This window comes from Oncorhynchus tshawytscha, linkage group LG10 (assembly GCF_018296145.1).
Source record: "Oncorhynchus tshawytscha isolate Ot180627B linkage group LG10, Otsh_v2.0, whole genome shotgun sequence".
NCBI lineage: Eukaryota > Metazoa > Chordata > Actinopteri > Salmoniformes > Salmonidae > Oncorhynchus > Oncorhynchus tshawytscha.
The window spans coordinates 69676796-69692459 of NC_056438.1; the positions used below are offsets into that span (position 1 = coordinate 69676796).

At 43.9% G+C, this 15664-nt stretch overlaps 1 long non-coding RNA gene across 2 annotated transcripts; it reads left to right on the top strand.

Moving 5' to 3' along the window:
* The first annotated feature begins 456 nt into the window (after positions 1-456).
* LOC112261143 lies at positions 457-1839 on the top strand. 2 transcript variants are annotated; one of them, XR_002955112.1, is made up of 5 exons: positions 457-688; positions 781-837; positions 950-1036; positions 1168-1273; positions 1800-1839. It is a non-coding gene; the product is annotated as an uncharacterized LOC112261143 (long non-coding RNA). The 2 variants fall into 2 exon arrangements; XR_002955111.1 differs by having other exon boundaries at positions 457-837.
* Positions 1840-15664: the final 13825 nt, after the last annotated feature.

The window sequence follows — 15664 nt, forward strand, 5'->3', positions numbered from 1 at the left end:
TGTTGTCTAGAATCAGCCCATTTAAAATCTTTTATCAGGATCTCCACAGAACTGGTCCAAATATTGAGCTGGAAGGTGTTGCACATACAGTGTATGTAAACACTGTACCGGTATGTGTGTGATTAATCTGTGTATTTATAAGGAAAACCTCAATTGTTGGTTTTCCATGAAACAGATTTACCTTCCTTGTCTTTCTTTTTTTTCTGTCAGACCATCAATGCATACATGGTACGGATTTGAATACGCAGTCAACCGAGCAAGCTTTCTACGTTGACGCCTTGTCACGCCCTGACCATAGTTTGCTTTGTATGTTTATATGTTTTGTTTGGTCAGGGTGTGATCTGAGTGGGCATTCTATGTTGGATGTCTAGTTTGTCTGTTTCTGTGTTTGGCCTGATATGGTTCTCAATCAGAGGAAGGTGTTAGTCATTGTCTCTGATTGGGAACCATATTTAGGTAGCCTGTTTTGTCATTGTGGGTTGTGGGTGATTGTCTATGTTATGTTGCTTGTTAGCACAGTGTTTCATTAGTGCCACGGTTGTCACGTTGGTTTGTTTTTTCGAACACTTACCACGCCGCATCTGGGTCCGATCCTTACTCCTCTTCAGACGAAGAGGAGGACATCTGCCGTGACACGCCTTTGAAATGACTGGCATTTGGGGGAGCAAGAAATGCAAACTTAAATTTGGTTGGATTATTCTCATAATATGATAATATTATATGTTAATTTTGACAGATTTTGATATCAAGCAACTGTATCCTTGCTCTTTTAAATGTCAGATTGATCCAATGATGTACAAGTACATCATCAATGAACACAACCACTGGACTGTGACGGTATGAGCCGCTAAGGCAGAACTAAGAAAGAAATAATACAGAATATACATGTGAACTCATTCACATGTGTGAATGTAATATGCATGTGTGTCTGTCTGTCTAAACTTGAAAGGTTGTGCTGCCATCTCAAGAGGGCTCTGTTTCTCGACCCAATGGGGGAAAGGGCCAGAAAGATACAAAGATGCCAGGAGTTGACAAGGTAAAAACTGCTTTTAATTTAAAAAATTACAATGGAATCAATAAAGTCCTTAATGGTGTACAGCTATTAATCTCTATATTGTAATCAATAAAGTGTTTCAAAATGCTGTACTTGTATTAACATATGTTCAGATCATTCCTGAGAGAGAAGGGGTGTAATATCTCCAGATGGGCGTGTGGTACCCTTCCTCACCCATGCCAACAAGATGTTACTTCTTGTGGGGTCTCTGCCTTGAAAGTAAGTATGAGAGTATAAGTAATGAACAATTAACCTACTGAAAGTATCCTGACTGAAAGGCCAAACAGAGCTGTCAAATGATATTACAGCTGTGTCATTGTATACTTGCGAATTAAAATCTTCAGTGTAACAAAATTCTTTGGGGGAAGACTGAAATGCCCATCACATTTTTTCCCCAGTTTGCTGAATGTGTTCTGAAGGAGGCTTCGATTGTCTTTTCAAATACAGACAAAGATGTTAACATCATGAGAAAATAAATAGCAGTCACTCTCCTCCAAAACATGTGTAATTCCCCCAAATTTGATGTGGTCAAATGTGTAAGGTACTAAGACATACAGTACTGTCCACATCATGGAAAGAAGCGTAATATACATATGGCAAAATAATACAGTATCTTAATTTAGAATGATAGTAAATGAAAACTCACAGATTTTTTTTTCATTCATCACATATACACTGAGTGTACAAAACATGCTCTTTCCATGACCTAGACTGACCAGGTGACTATCATTTGTTTTTCAACAAGACAATGACCCAACACACCTCCAGGCTGTGTAAGGACTATTTGACCAAGAAGGATGGCGTGATGGCGTGCTGCATCAGATGACCTGGCCTCCACAGCTGGTTGAGAGAAGGCCAAGAGTGTGCAAAGCTGTTCCAAGGCAAAGGGTGGCTACTTTGAAGAACCTCAAGTATAAAATATATTTTGATTTGTTTAACCCTTTTTTGGTTACTACATAATTCCATGTGTTATTTCATTGTTTTGATGTCTTTACTATTATTCGACAGTGTAGAAAATAGATTATTTAAAAAAATCCTTGAATGAGTAGGTGTGTCCAAATGTTTTACTAGTACTGTATTTAAATGTATCAGGGGGTAGCGCAGCACCCTTCACGGAGCTATGATTATACTTGGAAAACTAATGGCCATATTAAATTGTTAAAACAAAGAAATAAAGTGCAACGCTGGAGAGATGAGGGTTGTAGGCTCCTGTCTATCAGAGCAGAGAGGGGGAGAGATGAGTTGTAGGCTCCTGTCTATCAGAGCAGAGAGGGGGAGAGATGAGAGGCTCCTGTAGGTCTATCAGAGCAGAGAGGGGAGAGATGAGAGTGTCTCCTGTCTATCAGAGCAGAGAGGGGGAGAGATGAGAGTTGTAGGCTCCTGTCTATCAGAGCAGAGAGGGGAGAGATGAGAGTTGTAGGCTCCTGTCTATCAGAGCAGAGAGGGGGAGAGAGATGAGGCTCCTGTCTATCAGAGCAGAGAGTGAGGCTCCTGTCTATCAGAGCAGAGAGGGGGAGAGATGAGGGTTGTAGGCTCCTGTCTATCAGAGCAGAGAGGGGGAGAGATGAGAGTTGTAGGCTCCTGTCTATCAGAGGGAGGGGGAGAGGGGGAGAGATGAGGGTTGTAGGCTCCTGTCTATCAGAGCAGAGAGGGGAGAGATGAGGGTTGTAGGCTCCTGTCTATCAGAGCAGAGAGGGGGAGAGATGAGGGTTGTAGGCTCCTGTCTATCAGAGTAGAGAGGGGAGAGATGAGGGTTGTAGGCTCCTGTCTATCAGAGCAGAGAGGGGAGAGAGATGAGGAGAGATGAGGGTTGTAGGCTCCTGTCTATCAGAGGGGAGAGGGGGAGAGATGAGGTTGTAGGCTCCTGTCTATCAGAGCAGAGAGGGGGAGAGATGAGGGTTGTAGGCTGAGAGTTGTAGGCTGTCTATCAGAGCAGAGAGGGGGAGATGAGATGAGCAGTGAGAGTGTAGGCTCCTGTCTATCAGAGCAGAGAGGGGAGAGATGAGAGTTGTAGGCTCCTGTCTATCAGAGCAGAGAGGGGGAGAGATGAGAGTTGTAGGCTCCTGTCTATCAGAGCAGAGAGGGGGAGAGATGAGAGTTGTAGGCTCCTGTCTATCAGAGCAGAGGGGGAGAGATTATAGAAAGTTAATCTCATTCTAGTTCTGTGATTGAGATACAGGCGCACTACAGCAACAGCCATGTGTTGGTCTCAGACATGGTTACAATGTTACGCAAAAAATAATGTTACTGCCATGAGTGGGACCAGATCAGCCCAAATAGATTCCTGAATGAACCAATCTAAAACAGAGGTGCTGGATCCTGTTTTGGCAGAACTGGGTGTTGTGCAACACAGCCAAACAAACGTAATAAGAATTAATAGAACACAATTCTAATTAATTCCACAGGTCCATCAGTCAAGAAGATAAAATAGCTCCTATAAAAAACTGATACAGGATCAGATTTCTTTCACACACACCTGTTTGCAAGGCCTCATAACTAGAGTGGCATCTGCATTTGATTAAATCCACCTTCGAGTGACAACTGTTAGAGTTGATGATTAACAGAGGTCAGTGGAAGAGGGGTAGTTTGGGCACCAGGTTGGCAACAGTGACCCTGGTAAACATTTCACCTCTTCGTGGCTTCTTGGAGAGGAAACACACAGACACGGACACACATGCACACAACACCAAAGATCGCCTAGGACCCCCAAAAGGCTAGGGCCGGCTCTAAGCTACAGTTACAGCCCATGGTGACCTCAGTGCCTGAGCTGAGACCATACACAGACTGATTCCTAATAACAAAATGGACCCCTATTGCCCTTACAGCTAGTAGCCACTAGTAACATATTTCATATGTGGGTGTAGGGGCTAGGGATCAACTGGTAATCGGGCAAGAGAGGGAGGGAGAGATACACACTATAGTAATAGAACACAGTCCCGTTTGGCGTTCTTTGCCTCTCTGGACAGGGAATGAGCAGACAAGGCATGATATAAAATGAAGGAAAGATCATTGTGTTGTTCAATGTGCCGTGACCTGACTCGTTTTCAATCATCTCAGTCATCACAGTGTCATAATGGAGCTCTGTGTCCTCTGGAGCTGTGACTCACTCCCCATTAGATGAGTCAGAGGGGGGTGGACTGAGGGCTAGACTGTACTTCTGCTCTTTGCTTTGAGGGCATCACACACACACACACACACACACCAGATTGCCTTGAGGGCATTCCATGAAACACTGACCCAGAGCCTATCCTGTCCTCAGAACACAACAGCAGGACAACACAACATGTTGACTGACTGCCATATACTGCACCAGAGACCGTGAGAGGGGGAGTGAAGATATAAAGACAGACACTTTATTTTCACAAGCATCATTTTTTTACAGTACAGACACTTACTGTACAGACACTTACAGTACAGACCCTTACTGTACAGACCCTTACTGTACAGACCCTTACAGTACAGACACTTACAGTACAGACCCTTACTGTACAGACCCTTACAGTACAGACCCTTACAGTACAGACACTTACTGTACAGACCTTTACAGTACAGACACTTACAGTACAGACACTTACTGTACAGACCCTTACAGTACAGACACTTACAGTACAGACCCTTAAAGTACAGACACTTGCAGTACAGACACTTACTGTACAGACCCTTACAGTACAGACAGACCCTTACAGTACAGACACTTACAGTACAGACCCTTAAGTACAGACACTTACAGTACAGACCCTTACAGTACAGACACTTACTGTACAGACCTTTACAGTACAGACACTTACAGTACTTACAGTACAGACCCTTACAGAACAGACCCTTGCAGTACAGACCCTTACAGTACAGACCCTTACAGTACAGACACTTACTGTACAGACCCTTACAGTACAGACCCTTACTGTACAGACACTTACAGTACAGACCCTTACAGTACAGACCCTTACAGTACAGACCCTTACAGTACAGACACTTACAGTACAGACCCTTACTGTACAGACCCTTACAGTACAGACCCTTACAGTACAGACCCTTACAGTACAGACCCTTACCGTACAGACCCTTATTGTACAGACCCTTACTGTACATTCCCTTACTGTACATTCCCTTACAGTACAGACCCTTACAGTACAGACACTTATTGTACAGACCCTTACTGTACAGATCCTTACTGTACAGACCTTTACTGTACAGACACCTATTGTAGAGACCCTTACTGTACAGACCCCTATTGTAGAGACCCTTACAGTACAGAGCCTTAGGGTACAGACCCTTATTGTACAGACCCTTACTGTACAGACCCTTACAGTACAGACCCTTACAGTACAGACACTTACTGTACAGACCCTTACAGTACAGACCCTTACTGTACAGACCCTTACAGTACAGACCCTTACAGTACAGACACTTACAGTACAGACACTTACTGTACAGACCCTTACAGTACAGACCCTTACTGTAGAGACCCTTACAGTACATAGCCTTAGGGTACAGACCCTTATTGTACAGATCCTTACTGTACAGACCCTTACAGTACAGACCCTTACAGTACAGACACTTACTGTACAGACCCTTACAGTACAGACACCTATTGTAGAGATCCTTACTGTACAGACCCCTATTGTAGATACCCTTACAGTACAGATCCTTACAGTACAGACCCTTACAGTACAGACACTTACTGTACAGACCTTTACAGTACTGACACTTACAGTACAGACACTTACTGTACAGACCCTTACAGTACACAGTACAAACACTTACAGTACAAACCCTTACAGTACAGACACTTACTGTACAGACCCTTACACTACAGACACTTACAGTACAGACCCTTAAAGTACAGACACTTACAGTACCAACCCTTACAGTACAGACACTTACTGTACAGACCTTTACAGTACAGACACTTACAGTACAGACCCTTACTGTACAGACCCTTACAGAACAGACCCTTGCAGTACAGACCCTTACAGTGCAGACCCTTACAGTACAGACACTTACTGTACAGACCCTTACAGTACAGACGCTTACTGTACAGACACTTACAGTACAGACCCTTACAGTACAGACCCTTACAGTACAGACCCTTACTGTACAGACCCTTGCAGACAGACCCTTACTGTAGAGACCCTTACAGTACATAGCCTTAGGGTACAGACCCTTATTGTACAGATCCTTACTGTACAGACCCTTACAGTACAGACCCTTACAGTACAGACACTTACTGTACAGACCTTTACTGTACAGACACCTATTGTAGAGACCCTTACTGTACAGACCCCTAGTAGATACCCTTACAGTACAGACACCTGTACAGACCCTTACAGACAGACACTTACTGTTACAGTACAGACACTTACTGTACAGACCTTTACAGTACAGACACTTACAGTACAGACACTTACTGTACAGACCCTTACAGTACAAACACTTACAGTACAAACCCTTACAGTACAGACACTTACTGTACAGACCTTTACAGTACAGACACTTACAGTACAGACCCTTACTGTACAGACCCTTACAGTACAGACACTTACAGTACAGACCCTTAAAGTACAGACACTTACAGTACCAGACCCTTACAGTACAGACACTTACTGTACAGACCTTTACAGTACAGACACTTACAGTACAGACCCTTACTGTACAGACCCTTACAGTACAGACCCTTACAGTACAGACCCTTACAGTACAGACCCTTACAGTACAGACACTTACTGTACAGGCCCTTACAGTACAGACGCTTACTTTACAGACACTTACAGTACAGACCCTTACAGTACAGACCCTTACAGTACAGACCCTTACAGTACAGACCCTTACTGTACAGACCCTTACAGTACAGACCATTACCGTACAGACCCTTACTGTACAGACCCTTACTGTACAGACACTTACAGTACAGACCCTTACAGTACAGACCAGACCCTTACTGTACAGACCCTTACTGTACAGACACTTACAGTACAGACCCTTAGTACAGACCCTTACTGTACAGACCCTTACTGTACATTCCCTTACAGTACAGACCCTTACAGTACAGACACTTATTGTACAGACCCTTACAGTACAGATCCTTACTGTACAGACCCATACTGTACAGACCTTTACTGTACAGACACTTATTGTAGAGACCCTTACTGTACAGACCCCTATTGTAGAGACCCTTACAGTACAGAGCCTTAGGGTACAGACCCTTATTGTACAGACCCTTACTGTACAGACCCTTACAGTACAGACCCTTACAGTACAGACCCTTACCGTACAGACCCTTACTGTACTGTACAGACCCTTACTGTACAGACCCTTACAGTACAGACCCTTACAGTACAGACCATTACTGTACAGACCCTTACTGTACAGACACTTACAGTACAGACCCTTACAGTACAGACCCTTATTGTACAGACCCTTACTGTACAGACCCTTACTGTACATTCCCTTACAGTACAGACCCTTACAGTACAGACACTTATTGTACAGACCCTTACTGTACAGATCCTTACTGTACAGACCCTTACTGTACAGACCTTTACTGTACAGACACCTATTGTAGAGACCCTTACTGTACAGACCCCTATTGTAGAGACCCTTACAGTACAGAGCCTTAGGGTACAGACCCTTATTGTACAGACCCTTACTGTACAGACCCTTACAGTACAGACCCTTACAGTACAGACACTTACTGTACAGACCCTTACAGTACAGACCCTTACAGTACAGACACTTACTGTACAGACCCTTACAGTACAGACCCTTACTGTAGAGACCCTTACAGTACAGAGCCTTAGGGTACAGACCCTTATTGTACAGATCCTTACTGTACAGACCCTTACAGTACAGACCCTTACAGTACAGACACTTACTGTACAGACCCTTACAGTACATAGCCTTACTGTACAGACCCTTACTGTACAGACCTTTACTGTACAGACACCTATTGTAGAGACCCTTACTGTACAGACCCCTATTGTAGATACCTTTACAGTACAGAGCCTTAGGGTACAGACCCTTATTGTACAGACCCTTACTGTACAGACCCTTACAGTACAGACCCTTACAGTACAGACACTTACTGTACAGACCCTTACAGTACAGACCCTTACTGTACAGACCCTTACTGTACAGACCCTTACAGTACAGACCCTTACAGTACAGACACTTACAGACCTTACAGTACAGACACTTACTGTACAGACCCTTACTGTACAGACCCTTACTGTACCCTTACAGTACAGAGCCTTAGGGTACAGACCCTTATTGTACAGATCCTTACTGTACAGACCCTTACAGTACAGACCCTTACAGTACAGACACTTACTGTACAGACCCTTACAGTACAGACCCTTACTGTACAGACACTTACTGTACAGACCCTTACTGTACAGACCCTTACAGTACAGACCCTTACAGTACAGACCCTTACAGTACAGACACTTACAGTACAGACCCTTACAGTACAGACCCTTACTGTACAGACCCTTACAGTACAGACACTTACTGTACAGACCCTTACAGTACAAACACATACAGTACAGACCCTTACAGTACAGACACTTACTGTACAGACCCTTACAGTACAGACACTTACAGTACAGACCCTTAAAGTACAGACACTTACAGTACCAACCCTTACAGTACAGACACTTACTGTACAGACCTTTACAGTACAGACACTTACAGTACAGACCATTACTGTACAGACCCTTACAGAACAGACCCTTGCAGTACAGACCCTTACAGTACAGACCCTTACAGTACAGACACTTACTGTACAGACCCTTACAGTACAGACCCTTACTGTACAGACACTTACAGTACAGACCCTTACAGTACAGACCCTTACAGTACAGACCCTTACAGTACAGACACTTACAGTACAGACACTTACTGTACAGACCCTTACAGTACAGACCCTTACAGTACAGACCCTTACAGTACAGACCCTTACAGTACAGACCCTTACTGTACAGACCCTTACTGTACAGACACTTACAGTACAGACCCTTACAGTACAGACCATTACTGTACAGACCCTTACTGTACAGACACTTACAGTACAGACCCTTACAGTACAGACCCTTATTGTACAGACCCTTACTGTACAGACCCTTACTGTACATTCCTTACAGTACAGACCCTTACAGTACAGACCATTACTGTACAGACCCTTACTGTACAGACACTTACAGTACAGACCCTTACAGTACAGACCCTTATTGTACAGACCCTTACTGTACAGACCCTTACTGTACATTCCCTTACAGTACAGACCCTTACAGTACAGACCCTTATTGTACAGACCCTTACTGTACAGATCCTTACAGTACAGACACTTACAGTACAGACACTTACTGTACAGACTCTTACAGTACAGACCCTACAGTACAGACCCTTACAGTACAGACCCTTACTACAGACCCTTACTGTACAGACCCTTACTGTACAGGCCCTTACTGTACAGACACTTACAGTACAGACCCTTACAGTACAGACCATTACTGTACAGACCCTTACTGTACAGACACTTACAGTACAGACCCTTACAGTACAGACCCTTATTGTACAGACCCTTACTGTACAGACCCTTACTGTACATTCCCTTACAGTACAGACCCTTACAGTACAGACCCTTATTACAGACCATTACTGTACAGACCCTTACTGTACAGACACTTACAGTACAGACCCTTACAGTACAGACCCTTATTGTACAGACCCTTACTGTACAGACCCTTACTGTACATTCCCTTACAGTACAGACCCTTACAGTACAGACCATTACTGTACAGACCCTTACTGTACAGACACTTACAGTACAGACCCTTACAGTACAGACCCTTATTGTACAGACCCTTACTGTACAGACCCTTACTGTACATTCCCTTACAGTACAGACCCTTACAGTACAGACCCTTATTGTACAGACCCTTACTGTACAGACCCTTACTGTACAGACACTTACAGTACAGACCCTTACAGTACAGACCATTACTGTACAGACCCTTACTGTACAGACACTTACAGTACAGACCCTTACAGTACAGACCCTTATTGTACAGACCCTTACTGTACAGACCCTTACTGTACATTCCCTTACAGTACAGACCCTTACAGTACAGACACTTATTGTACAGACCCTTACTGTACAGATCCTTACTGTACAGACCTTTACTGTACAGACACCTATTGTAGAGACCCTTACTGTACAGACCGCTATTGTAGAGACCCTTACAGTACAGAGCCTTAGGGTACAGACCCTTATTGTACAGACACTTACTGTATAGACCCTTACAGTACAGACCCTTACAGTACAGACACTTACTGTACAGACCCTTACAGTACAGACCCTTACAGTACAGACCCTTACAGTACAGACCCTTACAGTACAGACACGTACATTACAGACACTTACTGTACAGACCCCTATTGTAGATACCTTTACAGTACAGAGCCTTACTGTACAGACCCTTACAGTACAGACACTTACTGTACAGACCCTTACAGTACAGACCCTTACTGTACAGACCCTTACTGTACAGACCCTTTACAGTACAGACACTTACAGTACAGACACTTACTGTACAGACCCTTACAGTACAGACACTTACTGTACAGACCCTTACAGTACAGACACTTACTGTACAGACCCTTACAGTACCAACTCTAACAGTACAGACACTTACTGTACAGACCTTTACAGTACAGACACTTACAGTACAGACCCTTACTGTACAGACCCTTACAGAACAGACCCTTGCAGTACAGACCCTTACAGTACAGACCCTTACAGTACAGACCCTTACAGTACAGACACTTACTGTACAGACCCTTACAGTACAGACCCTTACTGTACAGACCCTTACTGTACAGACCTTTACAGTACAGACACTTACAGTACAGACACTTACTGTACAGACCCTTACAGTACAAACACTTACTGTAGAGACCCTTACAGTACAGACACTTACTGTACAGACCCTTACAGTACAGACACTTACAGTACAGACCCTTAAAGTACAGACACTTACTGTACAGACCCTTACAGTACAAACACTTACTGTAGAGACCCTTACAGTACAGACACTTACTGTACAGACCCTTACAGTACAGACCCTTACTGTACAGACCCTTACTGTACAGACCCTTACAGTACAGACACTTACAGTACAGACACTTACTGTACAGACCCTTACAGTACAGACCCTTACTGTAGAGACCCTTACAGTACATAGCCTTACTGTACAGACCCTTACTGTACAGACCTTTACTGTACAGACACCTATTGTAGAGACCCTTACTGTACAGACCCCTATTGTAGATACCTTTACAGTACAGAGCCTTAGGGTACAGACCCTTACTGTACAGACCCTTACAGTACAGACCCTTACAGTACAGACACTTACTGTACAGACCCTTACAGTACAGACCTTTACTGTACAGACCCTTACAGTACAGACCCTTACAGTACAGACACTTACTGTACAGACCCTTACAGTACAGACCCTTACTGTAGAGACCCTTACAGTACAGAGCCTTAGGGTACAGACCCTTATTGTACAGATCCTTACTGTACAGACCCTTACAGTACAGACCCTTACAGTACAGACACTTACTGTACAGACCCTTACAGTACAGACCCTTACTGTACAGACACTTACTGTACAGACCCTTACTGTACAGACCCTTACAGTACAGACCCTTACAGTACAGACACTTACAGTACAGACACTTACTGTACAGACCCTTACAGTACAGACACGTACTGTACAGACCTTTACAGTACAGACACTTGCTGTACAGACCCTTACAGTACAAACACTTACAGTACAGACCCTTACAGTACAGACACTTACTGTACAGACCCTTACAGTACAGACACTTACAGTACAGACCCTTAAAGTACAGACACTTACAGTACCAACCCTTACAGTACAGACACTTACTGTACAGACCTTTACAGTACAGACACTTACAGTACAGACCATTACTGTACAGACCCTTACAGAACAGACCCTTGCAGACAGACCCTTACAGTACAGACCCTTACAGTACAGACACTTACTGTACAGACCCTTACTGTACAGACAGTACAGACCCTTACTGTACAGACACTTACACTACAGACCCTTACAGTACAGACCCTTACTGTACAGACCCTTACAGTACAGACACTTACAGTACAGACACTTACTGTACAGACTCTTACAGTACAGACCCTTACTTACAGACAGACCTTACAGTACAGACCCTTACTGTACAGACCCTTACTGTACAGACCCTTACTGTACAGACACTTACAGTACAGACCCTTACAGTACAGACCATTACTGTACAGACCCTTACTGTACAGACACTTACAGACACTACAGACCCTTACAGTACAGACCCTTATTGTACAGACCCTTACTGTACAGACCCTTACTGTACATTCCCCTTACAGTACAGACCCTTACAGTACAGACACTTACAGTACAGACCCTTACTGTACAGATCCTTACTGTACAGACCTTTACTGTACAGACACCTATTGTAGAGACCCTTACTGTACAGACCCCTATTGTAGAGACCCTTACAGTACAGAGCCTTAGGGTACAGACCCTTACTGTACAGACCCTAGACCCTTACAGTACAGACCCTTACAGTACAGACCCTTACTGTACAGACCCTTACAGTACAGACCCTTACAGTACAGACCCTTACAGTACAGACACGTACAGTACAGACACTTACTGTAGAGACCCTTACTGTACAGACCCCTATTGTAGATACCTTTACAGTACAGACCCTTACAGTACAGACCCTTACTGTAGAGACCCTTACAGTACAGAGCCTTAGGGTACAGACCCTAATTGTACAGATCCTTACTGTACAGACCCTTACAGTACAGACCCTTACAGTACAGACACGTACTGTACAGACCCTTACAGTACAAACACTTACTGTACAGACCCTTACAGTACAGACACTTACAGTACAGACCCTTAAAGTACAGACACTTACAGTACCAACCCTAACAGTACAGACACTTACTGTACAGACCTTTACAGTACAGACACTTACAGTACAGACCCTTACTGTACAGACCCTTACAGAACAGACCCTTGCAGTACAGACCCTTACAGTACAGACCCTTACAGTACAGACCCTTACAGTACAGACACTTACTGTACAGACCCTTACAGTACAGACCCTTACTGTACAGACCCTTACTGTACAGACCTTTACAGTACAGACACTTACAGTACAGACACTTACTGTACAGACCCTTACAGTACAAACACTTACTGTAGAGACCCTTACAGTACAGACACTTACTGTACAGACCCTTACAGTACAGACACTTACAGTACAGACCCTTAAAGTACAGACACTTACAGTACCAACCCTTACAGTACAGACACTTACTGTACAGACCTTTACAGTACAGACACTTACAGTACAGACCCTTACTGTACAGACCCTTACAGAACAGACCCTTGCAGTACAGACCCTTACAGTACAGACCTTTACAGTACAGACACTTACTGTACAGACCCAGACCTTACTGTACAGACCCTTACAGACCCTTACTGTACAGACCCTTACAGTACAGACCCTTACAGTACAGACCCTTACTGTACAGACCCTTACAGGACAGACACTTACAGTACAGACCCTTACTGTACAGACTCTTACAGTACAGACCCTTACAGTACAGACCCTTACAGTACAGACCCTTACTGTACAGACCCTTACTGTACAGACACTTACAGTACAGACCCTTACAGTACAGACCATTACTGTACAGACCCTTACTGTACAGACACTTACAGTACAGACCCTTACAGTACAGACCCTAATTGTACAGACCCTTACTGTACAGACCCTTACTGTACATTCCCTTACAGTACAGACCCTTACAGTACAGACACTTATTGTACAGACCCTTACTGTACAGATCCTTACTGTACAGACCCTTACTGTACAGACCTTTACTGTACAGACACCTATTGTAGAGACCCTTATTGTACAGATCCTTACAGTACAGACACTTACTGTACAGACCCTTACAGTACAGACCCTTACTGTACAGACACTTACTGTACAGACCCTTACAGTACAGACCCTTACTGTAGAGACCCTTACAGTACAGAGCCTTAGGGTACAGACCCTTATTGTACAGATCCTTACTGTACAGACCCTTACAGTACAGACCCTTACAGTACAGACACTTACTGTACAGACCCTTACAGTACAGACCCTTACTGTACAGACCCTTACAGTACAGACCCTTACAGTACAGACCCTTACTGTACAGACCCTTACAGTACAGACACCTATTGTAGATACCTTTACAGTACAGAGCCTTACTGTACAGACCCTTACAGTACAGACACTTACTGTACAGACCCTTACAGTACAGACCCTTACTGTACAGACCCTTACTGTACAGACCTTTACAGTACAGACACTTACAGTACAGACACTTACTGTACAGACCCTTACAGTACAAACACTTACTGTAGAGACCCTTACAGTACAGACACTTACTGTACAGACACTTACAGTACAGACCCTTAAAGTACAGACACTTACAGTACCAACCCTAACAGTACAGACACTTACTGTACAGACCTTTACAGTACAGACACTTACAGTACAGACCCTTACTGTACAGACCCTTACAGAACAGACCCTTGCAGTACAGACCCTTACAGTACAGACCCTTACAGTACAGACCCTTACAGTACAGACACTTACTGTACAGAGCCTTACAGTACAAACACTTACTGTAGAGACCCTTACTGTACAGACACTTACAGTACAGACCCTTACAGTACAGACCCTTACTGTACAGACCCTTACAGTACAGACACTTACAGTACAGACCCTTACTGTACAGACTCTTACAGTACAGACCCTTACAGTACAGACCCTTACAGTACAGACCCTTACTGTACAGACCCTTACTGTACAGACACTTACAGTACAGACCCTTACAGTACAGACCATTACTGTACAGACCCTAATTGTACAGACCCTTACTGTACAGACCCTTACTGTACATTCCCTTACAGTACAGACCCTTACAGTACAGACCCTAATTGTACAGACCCTTACTGTACAGACCCTTACTGTACATTCCCTTACAGTACAGACCCTTACAGTACAGACACTTATTGTACAGACCCTTACTGTACAGATCCTTACTGTACAGACCCTTACTGACCCTACAGACCTTTACTGTACAGACACTTACTGTACAGACCCTTACAGTACAGACCCTTACAGTACAGACCCTTACAGTACAGACCCTTACAGTACAGACACGTACATTACAGACACTTACTGTACAAACACTTACAGTACAGACCCTTTCTATAGAGACCCTTACAGTACATAGCCTTAGGGTACAGACCCTTATTGTACAGATCCTTACTGTACAGACCCTTACAGTACAGACCCTTACAGTACAGACACTTACTGTACAGACCCTTACAGTACAGACCCTTATTGTACAGACCCTTACAGTACAGACCCTTACTGTACAGACACTTACTGTACAGACCCTTACAGTACAGACACCTATTGTAGAGACCCTTACTGTACAGACCCCTATTG